This window comes from Rhinopithecus bieti, unplaced genomic scaffold (assembly GCF_001698545.2).
Source record: "Rhinopithecus bieti isolate Rb0 unplaced genomic scaffold, ASM169854v2 scaffold_19840, whole genome shotgun sequence".
Lineage (NCBI taxonomy): Eukaryota > Metazoa > Chordata > Mammalia > Primates > Cercopithecidae > Rhinopithecus > Rhinopithecus bieti.
Window position 1 is genome coordinate 1,456,475 of NW_016809771.1, and position 11,756 is coordinate 1,468,230.

The 11,756-nt window shown below is 41.1% G+C and overlaps 1 pseudogene across 1 annotated transcript; it reads left to right on the forward strand.

The window, feature by feature from the left end:
- Positions 1-9,208: 9,208 nt before the first annotated feature.
- On the forward strand, positions 9,209-10,169 carry LOC108541008 (zinc finger protein 816 pseudogene; annotated as a pseudogene). Its single transcript, XR_001888831.1, has one exon. The product of XR_001888831.1 is annotated as a zinc finger protein 816 pseudogene (transcript).
- Positions 10,170-11,756: the final 1,587 nt, after the last annotated feature.

The window sequence follows — 11,756 nt, forward strand, 5'->3', positions numbered from 1 at the left end:
TTTCCTTCCTTCCCTCTTTCTTTCTTTCTTTCTTTCTTTCTTTCTTTCTTTCTTTCTTTCTTTCTTTCTTTCTTTCTTTCTTTCTTTCTTTCTTTCTTTTCTCTTTCTTTCTTTCTTTCTTTCTTTCTTTCTTTCTTTCTTTCTTTCTTTCTCTCTCTTTCTTTCTTTCCTTCTTTCTCTCTTTCTCTCTTACTCTCTTTCTTTCAGAGTCTCGCTCTGTTGCCAGGCTGCAGTGCAGTGCTGTGATCTTGGTTCACTGCAACCTTTGCCTCCTGGGTTCAAGCAATTCCTCCTGCTTCAGCCTCCCAAGTAGCTAAGACTACAGGCACGTGCCACCACACCCAGCTAATATTTTTGTATTTTTAGTGGAGACGGGGTTTCACCATGTTGGCCAGGAAGGTCTTGCTCTTTTGACCTCATGATCTGCCTGCCTTGGCCTCCCAAAGTGCTGGGATTACATGTGTTAGCCACCGCGCCTGGCTGGAACCGCCCTACCGCCAACATTTTCATAAATAAATGTGCTCACTTAGTCCAGGTGGATCACAGGTAAAGAAGGCCAGTTTTGTATCATGCTCTTCTCCTCCTGCTTGATGGAGCGGGAGTAGAGGTGGGGCAGGGCACAACCAGGCTCCATGACCCACTGCTCTATGTTATCTAGCACAGAGCTGGGTCCCTTTATAGGATACTTTTTACTGTTCTTTGTTTTAAAAATTTACTGTTACACCAATGCATGACTTTAAAATTCTCACTTTTAGGGGAGTGATTAAAAGAAGTCAACTTGCTTTCTTACTTTTCCTGGTCAATAGCAAGAATTCATGTACGATTTGAAGCTCCTGCAGCATATTAACCCAAACAAAGCATTGGTAAGCCAGAGACAGTGCAACCTTCCAGGTACGATTCTAATTGTTCTAGGAAAAGGCCAGTTTTGTGTGATATGAATGCTCAAAAAAATTATTTTTTTGGTAAACCGGTATTGTCTATTGCTTATTTCAGATGGAAAAGTAACATTTATGTAAAGCAGCATTGTAAACAGAGATGTCCTTCCTTCCTTCCTTCCTTCCTTCCTTCCTTCCTTCCTTCCTTCCTTCCTTCCTTCCTTCCTTCTTTCCTTCCTTTCTTCTTTCAACAGGGTCTCACTCTGTCACCCAGGATGGAGTGCAGTGGTGTGATCATAGCTCACTGCAGCCTGGAACTCCAGGGCTCATGCAATCCTCCTGCCTCAGCCTCCCAAGGAGCTAGGACTACAGGTATGCACCACCATGTTTGGCTAATTTTTAAAATTTTTTATAGACACAGGGTCTCACTCTGTTGTCCAGGCTGGTTTCAAACTCCTGACCTCAAGCAATCCTCCTACCTCATCTCCCAAAGCCACCATGCCAAGCCCTTTTCTTAAATATTCATATAGGAAACTTTGTTACCTTTATTGCCAACAAAAAGTATTGTTAGGATTAATATACCCATGAAAATCTAATTCTGACCTCTGCCAAGCACAGTAATAAGGGGGAAATGTGTTTTGACTATTAAGTATAACTTTCTTACAAAATCTCTAATTTTAAATGATTGCCTGATAATCCATCTTGGCATCGTTAGCCAAATGACCAATTTTTCATAGTTTGTTTTGTTTTTTGAGACCGAGTCTCCCTCTGCCACCAGGCTGGAGTACAGTGGCGTGATCTTGGCTCACTGCAACCTCCGACTCCTTGGTTCAAGTGATTCTCCTGCCTCAGCCTCCCAAGCAGCTGGGATTACAGGCACGTGCTACCGTGCCCAGCTAACTTTTGTATTTTTAGTAGAGACGGGGTTTCTCCATGTTGGCCAGGCTGGTCTTGAACTCCTGACATCGTGATCCACCTGCCTTGGCCTCCCAAAGTGCTGGGATTACAGACATAAGCCACCGCGCCCAGCCTAATTTTTCATTGTTAATGAACCACTTTGACAGGGAAATTCACAGATATTCTTTGCAGGTAAGCTAGGAGGCTTTCACATAAATACCCACTTAATTCCATTGACAACCTGGAAGGAGGGTTTTGTTTCTCATTCTACAGGTGAAGATGCTAAGGCTCAGTGACACTAATCTAGTTTCTCAGAATCACAAACCAAGTCAGTCCAAGAGCAGACATCAGCCATGCCTTAATTGTATACTACTCTGCAGAGGGCATATCAATTGAGATTCTTTTTGTTGCAGTTAACAAGAACCAGCGGGAGTTTTGTATTGACTCTCAGAGTGAATGGGAGGTTAGACAACCAAAGAACCAAGACAAGTCTTAGAATAGCTACCAGATATCTAGCCAGCAGGATCCACTCTGGGCTTCTCTTTAGAATGAAAAGCTCCAAAATTGTCATCCTTATCTTAATTCAGCTTGCTGGCAATTCAAAGTACCAGGAGAGAAGTTCCTATTGTGCCAAATGAAATCACACACTCTTTGCTGGGGAAAGGCAAAGGTCCTGATCACATTTAGTGCCACCAAGACTGCTTATCCCTGGGAGAAATAATTCCCCTATGTGAAATAAAGGTGCTCTCAGGAAGGGAAAATGGGTGCTGAGATATATCCTTCCTTCCAAAAAGTCAACAAAAGTCCATATGCACTGAGTGAGGGAGTTAGTTACATACACGAAAAGGAAAAGTCCATGTGCAGTTGTCCTTCAGGACATCAACCTCTTGTAATACTAAGAATATTCCCTAATTTCTCTGAATAATCTATTACGGAGCTTTCATACCTGGATTTGCTCAGATCCTTCATGAATATCTTCTTATATCATGGATCCACAACCACCAACTCTGATAAAATTTTTGCTGGTAGTTTTACATAACTACTTTAGGCAAAAAATAGTACGTGGGGATTAGGGATGCCAACCCCTGTGCAGTCGAAAATCTGAGTCTAAGTTTGACTTCCCAAAAACCTATTGGTAGCCTGCTGTTGACTGGAAACCTTATTGATAACATACATAGCCGATTAATACATATTTTATATGGTGTAAGTATTAAATACTGTATTCTTATAATAAAGTAAGTTAGAGAAAAGAAAATGTTATTAAGAAAATCATAAGGAAGAGAAATACATTTTCTATTCAGTAAGTGGAAGTGGATCATCACAAAGGTCTTCATCCTCATCGTGTTCGTGTTGAGTAGGCTGAGGAGCAGGAAGAGGAGAGGTTGCTCTTGCTGTCTCATGGGTGGCAGAGACACCACATACAAGTGAACATGCACAGTTCAAACCCATGTTGTTTGACGGTCAACTCTACTTTGATTTGATCTAAATGACCACCTTTGAGATTCCAAGAATATCTGTATTTAGAAAATGATAAACAGAGACTTTTACTCACAGACTTCATGATTTACAAAATGTGATGTGCCCTCTCCTGTTCTTGGAAGTTTTGTCACATTTCTGACTCTTTGCATGTATCACTCAACTGCAGCAGGATGAAGCAGTCTAGTCACAGCCCAAGCCAGGTAAGTCCCAACCACTCAGGTGGCAACAGACAGAGCTTGATGTCCAAAGAGTGTGACAAATGATCTTAGACTTCCAAATGAAATTTGTAGAGTATCCTGATGGAAAAATCTAAGAATGAGAAATACCCCTCATTTCTAGTCAGGTTGGGAGTCAATATCAGAAAAGTTTATCAGTGGTAGTAGGGTTCACTCTACCACTAGCTGGAGTTTGGAGGCAAAACTCCAAGTCACTCATTCGTGCTCTAAATGCCCCATGAGTCTATAGAAAAGGTTGTCCCAGATAGGTACCCTTTGTCAGTGGAACTTCTCCAGTCCAGCTCGTACTTGGTTCACCAGTTACTTTAATTGTGGCTTTCCTAATTCATTGATCTCCTGCATTTGGACTTTGTACTGTGAAGGGAAAATAAATCTTGGGACCCCAAAATCACTAAGCCAAGGGAAAATTCAAACTGGGAACTACATCAGGCAAACTTGTCTCCTATTTTAATTCCTAAATAAGATAGCTAAAAATATTATTTACCTCCCTCACAATTTGCCCACGAGGAAATTCATTGTAGGCCTCAAGATCTTTACCCTAAAACAGTTCTGCTGAATTTCACAGCTTATCTTCACAGGTACAAAAGTCATCCCTCTGCTCACCTGAGACAAATGCATATCTGACTGCTTCCTCTGCCCTGTATGTGTAAAAATGCAGATTCACTGAGCCAGTATATTCAGTGAATACACTGTGTATTGTGTATTCAGTGAAAGGCTGATCAAGGACTCAAAAGCATACAGCCTTTTGTCTCTTACCTACCTGTGACCTGGAAGGCCCCCACCACTATCCACTTAAAATTATCCCACCTTACCTGACTGAACAAATGTACATCTTACACATATTGATTGATGTCTCACATCTGCCTAAAATGTAGAAAAGCAAACTGTATCCCAGCCACCTTGGGTACATGTCATCAGGACCTCCTGGGGCTGTGGCATGGGTGTGTCCTTAACCTTGGTTAAATAAACTTTCTAAATTTACTGAGACCTGTCTCAGATATTTTGGGTTCACAGTACCTTAGCCCCCTTTGCCGGAGCTGGCTTGCTTTGTAACAATCTCCTGGCTTTTGACCTTGGTTGCATGTCTGCTCTCCATCCTCTGTGTCCATTTCACTGTGGCACTAGATAGGGCACTAAGGGCACTTTCTTCTGGACCCTGGTTGGACTCTCCTTCAAATAGGGGAAAATTAGACAAGGAGGAGCTAGGCCATCTGTAGGGATGCTGTATCCCTCCTGTTGACCCTCAGGGTTAGTCCTGGGACAAGCTGTGAGGACGGGAGAAAAGCAGAGGCTGGAAATTGGCCAAAGCTTAATATGTGCCTGGGAATATCCGCAGCTGGGTCAGCCTTTCAGCCTAGTTGATATTCTATTTGCTCTTCTTGACTTTACGAGCTCCCGAGGAGAGGTGATGGTAAGTTTACAAGCTCCTGAGGAGAGGTAATTGTAAGTCTACGTAGGAATCAAGGTGCAGCTAAATCACATGTGTGACCTGGCTAAAAGTTTTGCTCTGAGTTTTCCTCACATATCTACTAGGCTTATTTAGCCTTAGTAAAACAGGGGGATATTTGGGGAGGAAGAATAAATTAGATATAGTACTTCTTAATTCCTATTTTAAAAGTCTCTATTCTTAAAAGATTATCTTGTTTAAACATTCAGATTATACTCATCCAAAGATATCTTTTAGTCTCTGTTTGGCCTTTCAAAAACTTCTGACAGTAATTTCTATGCACTTGGAAATTAACTGTCACAGGGGGTTGCAAAATGGTGTCCCAGGCTTCTACTGGACCATCAGGCATGATTTGTTTTGCCATTTACTATGTTTGTATTTCAACAATTACATTTAAAAAATATTTCTAAGTGGTTCTTCATAATTGCTTGTTCATGCGTCATGTTCCTGACATTCTTCCTTATTTTTATAAAGACATTTATTATGTTTATTTTAAATTCCCATTCTGTCTGTTCTACTGGTTCTGCTTTCCCTTTAGTAGGGTGTTCTGTTTATCATCTGTCTGTTGCAGGCTGTTGTTCCTCAGATGTCACATAATTCACCACCCCCCTCACCCCCCTCACCCCCTCACCACCCCGGCTGTAACTTTAATCTTTATTGCTTTTGGACAACAATAGTCCTATTGGCAAGTACTTAGGTGTGGAATTGTTTTTTCTTTGAATGTAAAAAACATTTTAGAATAGTGGACTGGTGAAGAAAGCACTCAATAACTTGCTTAGAAACAGGGTGTTATTTTCTATGGCTACATAACAAATTACCCCAGACAGCAGCTTAAAAAAACTACACCTGTTATTATTTGTTCATAGTTCGTAGGTTAAGAAACCTCTGCATGGGTTCATCCGGTGCCTCTAGCTCACGGGAATCCATTGTCGAGGCTGGCCTCCTACATCTTGGGAGCTCTGGGAAAGAGATCCTTTTCCAGGGCTCATTCAGGTTGTTGGCAGGAAATCCTGCTTTCTTGTAGTGTTAATGAATAGCCTTTTCTTGTCTTCATTGGATCCACTGTACCTTATAAAGAAGCTTCCCTCTTGTTTACTTGCCATGGGGCCCCGTCCATTTCCAGAAGCCCCTGTTGCCACCTCAATTCAACTTCCTTGTCTTCATGGGTTGGAATAGCCTCTGACTTAGCTTCTTTTGGCTTACTCTTTAAATGGAGTTTTAAATGCACATGTGGATTAGGATGGCCCCACTGAGGGGAAAATCCTCCCCTTTTGTAATTTCAAAATCAATGTTAGTGCAATAATTTTGCGTGTGCCATCACAAAATACCAGGAAACCTGGTGGTGGTTTAAAACCAACAGACAGGAATATATGGTTGGTCTCCGACAGTTCTGGAGGGGCTGAAAGTCTGAAACATACGGGCATGGCAGGTTGGAACGTTCTGGGAGGACTGTGAGGGAGGATCCTTTCCATGCCTTCTTCCTAGGTTCTCCCAGCCTATGCATTCCCTCGGCTTGTAGATGCCTTCTCCTGTGGTCTTAATTTGTTCTCCCCTTACTTACTATCTGTCTGTATACAACATTTCTCCCCCATTTAAAAAATCAGGGACAAAGTTTCATAGTGGCTTTTAGTGGCCCCACCCTAATGAACCTAACCTCATTTAAACTTGACCATTCTGTTAAAAGAACTCCCCTTCCTTCTTCGCTTCTCCTTCCTTCCTTTCTTCCTTCCTTTTCTTTCTTTTCTTTCTTCTTCTTCTTCTTTCTTTTCTTTCTTTCTTTCTTTCTTTCTTTCTTTTCTTTCTTTCTTTTCTTTCTTTCTTTTTTCTTTCTTTCCTTCCCTTCCTCCTTTCTCTTCTTTCTTTTTCTTCTTCTTTCGTTTCATTCTTTCTTTCTTTCTTTTCTTTTCTCTCTCTCTCTTTCTTTCTTTCTTTCTTTCTTTCTCTCTTTCTTTCCTTTTCTTTTCTCTTCTTTTCTTTCTTTTCTTTCTTTCTTTCCTTCCTTCCTTCCTTCCTTCCTTCCTTCCTTCCTTCCTTCCTCCCTCCCTTCCTTCCTTCCTCTTTCTTTCTTTCTTTCTTTCTCTCTTTCTCTCTTTCCTTCTTTCTTTTTCACAGAGTCTCACTCTGTCACCCAAGCCAGGGCACAATGGTGTCATCACGGCTCACTGCAGAGGTTCCAGGGTTCTAGCAATTCTCCTGCCTCAGCCTCCCGAGTAGCAGGAATTACAGGTGCCTGCCCCCACACCCAGCTAATTTTTGTAATTTTAGTAGAGACGGGGTTTTACCACGTTGGTCAGGCTGGTATCGAACTCCTGACCTCAAGTGATCCACCTCCCTTGGCCTCCCAAAGTGCTGGGATTATAGGTGTGAGCCATCATGCCCGGCCCATGTTTCTCAATAAGGTCACATTCACAGGGACTGGGAGTTAGGAATTCAGCATCCTTTAAAACCCATAAGAATCAGTAACCTGAATTAATCTGCAAAGTAAATGAGGGAACAGAGGCCAAAGAGGGTAAACCACTATCAGATGGCCTAGAATCCAGGCACGAGGACTCATTACTTCAGCCCTTCATCCTCTGTGTGTGTTCACAGTTCCCATTTAAATATATATGTTGTATTAAGGACTACAATAGTAATTTGGAGTTTGGGAAAATTTCATATCCTTGCCTTGATGGACTGGAAGATGAGATGTGTTTTAGGCAAAACGTGTTTATCAATAGGTGAGTGGCTATGAAATGGGGGTAGGAATCCATAGGGAAGAAACTAGATGATCTGCTGAAAATGAGAAGAAAAATGAGCTGCTGGACCTGCCAGCTGGCACCACTGCTCAAGTGGATTATGAACTGAATATAGAAAACGTTAGGGAACAAAGAGCTGTATGAGTGTTCACAGCTGCTCTCCTCACATGTGTGACCCCTTCCCAAACATATTTTCTGAACGAACCACTTTCAGCAGGAAAGTGGTCTCTCTATGAGGAATAACAAACAAGACAGTCTCTACAACTACTCGGGCAAAGAGAAGCTTTGCCATGGAGGGGTCTGCTCTTACCTGTGTTTTGCAGAATGCTCTGCAGAGAAACACTCACTTTGTTCATGATTTGTCTAATTCCTGGAAAACATCAGCACTATAATTTAGGATTAGAGTCTATTGAAAAGATCTGCCGGCATTTAAAAAATATTAGGAAACAATGCTGTGAACTGCAGACTTTCTGAGAAATCCGGAATAATTTGGCCCACACATTTCCTCTCAATTGAGAACACAAGGTTTGGAATCAGGCCAGGTGACCTAGGTTATAGCTCTGGCTCTAACTACATGACCTTGTCCAAGTTACTTAATGTTCATAAACCTCCATTTATCTATCAATAAACAGGCCTAATAATACATACATACCTCATGGGGATGCTGTGAAGATGAGATGAAATCCATCATCAAGGAATGTTAGCTAGAATCAGAATCCTCATCACTACTACATTCTCAAAGTCTCCTTAGATTCAAACTGAACATTTTAGGAATAATTTTAAAATAAAATCTACCTTTTCTTTGTAAATTTGCTTTATAGTTTAATGCTTAATGTTTTGGTCAGTTGAATGAACTCTTTAAGCATCCTAAAATTATGTTAATATTCAGGACAATATTGCTTACTAAACTTTTTGGATTAGAAAATACTGCATGAATGCAGTAAATTCTCTGGATTCAGAGTCCAGAGTGCTCACCATTACATCACAGAGCCCATGATAAAATGTAGTAAATTCTCTTGTCAGGATCGCAAACTGACTCAATTGAAAGAATACTGTTTTATTTTTCTTATTTATTTATTTAGACAGAGTCTCTGTAGCCTAGGCTGGAGTGCAGTGGTGTGATCATAACTCACTGCAGTCCTGAATATCAGGATTCAAGTGATCCTCCCATCTCAGCCTCCCAAGTAGCTGGAACTACAGATATGCACTACCATGCCCGGCTAATTTTAAATTTTTTTGTAGAGATGATGTCTTGCTATGTTGCCCAGGCTGGTCTCAAACTCCTGGACTCAAGTGATCCCCCACCTTCGCCTCCCGAAGTGTTGGGATTACAGGCGTGAGCCACTGCACCTAGCTAGGGAAAAGAATACTAAATGTGAACATCAAGAACCTTGATGTTATTTAACAGCCTTGTCACTAGCCAGTGATATGTCCTCCAGTGCCTTAAATCTTGGCTTCCTTCTTCATCAGATTTAGTAACTAAAGAAGCATAAATGAGTAAGCAATAAAGGACTCATAAAAGAAAGGGTCTTGAGTTCTCTGGTGCTGCTATACCAGGGAAGTGGGGTCCCCACAGACCTGGAAATTCTGGCCCCTCTTTCTCAACTGAGTACAAATTGAGACGTCCGGAACTGATTTCCAAAGACTCATATTATGTAAGGAAGCCACCAACAAGAGCAAAGAAAAGGAGCCAGGGATAGCTCTTCCTCAGGGACACTTGACTTTCAGGAGTGTGGCTATAGAATTGTCAGTGGAGGAGTGGAAATGCCTGAACCCTATGCAGAGGGCTTTGTACAGGGAAGTGATGTTGGGGAACTATAGGAACCTGGAGTCTGTGGGTAGCTCTTTAAAATCCATGATGGAGTTCTCATCAACAGGGCAAGGCAATACAGAAGTGTTCCACACAGGGACATTGGAAAGACATGAAAATCATCACATTGGAGATTTTTGCTTCCCAGAAATCGAGAAAGATATTCATGACTTTCAGTTTCAGTGGCAAGAAATTGAAAGAAATGGCCATGAAGCACCCATGACAGAAACCAAAGAGTTAACTGGTAGTACAGACCGACATAATCAAAGTCACGCTGGAAACAAGCCTATTAAAGACCAGCTTGGATTAAGCTTTCATTTGCATCTGCCTGAACTGCACATATTTCAGACTGAACGGAAAATTGGTAATCAAGTGGACCAGTCTATCAATGATGCTTCCTCAGCTTCAACATCCCAAATAATTTCTTGTAGGCTCAAAACCCATATTTCTAATAAGTATGGGAAGAATTTCCTCCATTCTTCATTATGTACACAAATACAGGAAGTACACATGAGAGAAAAACCTTTCCAATGTAATGAGTGTGGCAAAGCCTTTAATTATAGCTCACACTTAAGGAGACATCACATAACCCATTCAGGAGAGAAACAATATAAATGTGATGTATGTGGCAAAGTCTTCCCTCAGAAGCAATGCCTTGCATGCCACCATAGAGTTCATACTGGAAATTAATTGGCAATCTACAACTGGGATTTCAGCAGTAAAGACTGAAAATGTCAAAATTAGGATAATTGCTTGGACAGAATATTTGACGTTATTAGAGTGAATTATAAGTTGGATTATAAATTTATAGATATGAAAAGAGCTAGATGACCATAAATTATCTTTGGGAAGAAGAGTGGGAACTAGAGGGAGAGAGGTCAAGAGAGATTCACAATGGTCTATGCATCATTATAAATGTGCACATGTCCTCGTGGTCAGGCAGTAATGTATAAAGATACAGGTGAGTGCCTGAAATGAAGAAATACAACTTTTGCTAAAACAACATGCTGACCAAAATAAAATAAAAGAAGAAGAAGGCCAGTCACGGTGGCTCATGTCTGTAATTCCAGCACTTTGGGAAGCTGAGGTGGGTGATCACCTGAGGTCCGGAGTTCAAGACCAGCCTGGCCAACATGGCGAAACCCTGTCTCTACTAAAAATAAAGAAATTAGCTGGGTATAGTGGCATATGTCTGTAATCCCAGTTGCTGGGGGGCTGAGGCAGAAGGATCGCTTGAACCTGGGAGACAGAGTTTGCAGTGAGCCAAATCATGCCACTGTACTCCAGCCTCGGCAACAGAGTGAGACTCCATCTCAAAAAAAAAAAAAAAAAAAAAAAAAAAAAAAAAAAAAGGAAAAGGAGAAGAAAAAGAAAAGAAAGACAAGAGAAAAAAGTCTTTGAGCCTAACAAAGTACTGAGTAGGCATGAGGTCAGAGAGTCAATGTCCATTGAATTTAACCCTTAAGAAAATTTTTTGTGGCTTTCAACACTGCTGGTTCATCAGAGGAATAGATGGGTTACAAACCGTCTTGCTGGGAATCAATAGGAAAGTAAATGATGTGAAAGTAGAGAGAAATCCTTTGAGTTTAGGAGTGAAAAGAAGGAAAGACTCCATACGGTAGCCAAAAGGGATGAGGAGGGGAAGGGAAGAGAAATATGTCATCTATGGAGATAGAGGGAAGGAAGCATATTATCAGGGAAAGGTTGAGGTGAGATCACAGGGCACTCACATAATCAAGTGGAATTAAGCTTTGAAATGTTAGCCTAAAATAGTAATAATCTTTACATATTTACTTATTTGGCAGAATGATTAGCTGAGAATCGAACTCTTTGTTAAGAGCAACTTCTCTGTTTCTGGAATTCATCCTTACTATTTTAAATAAAGGTAGACTGTAACTAGACTAAGCTATAAATGTGTTGGTGTTAAAGGTGTGATATTACCTTATTAATTTGAATGACTGGCGCTGATTTCCTCCAATTTAAAAATTTTATTTAGCTAGTCCAGGGAGTCTTGTTTTGCTTGACAGCTGCCTCTGATGCTGGCACACAGTGACCTCTTTCCAACCTTCTGCATCCAGCCTTTATGAGAAGGGGAGCTAACAAACTAATTAGACTGGTAGCTTAAAAAAATATCAATCTGGGTGCACACCCAGGCCAAAAAGTCTTATATATACAAAAACAGAACATTTGCGTCTGCCCAACTGTGCAAGACTGCTAGCCTCAGGCTTTTATCTCACACTTAAAAACTGGTTTTATTTCGCACTTTGGAATACTGTG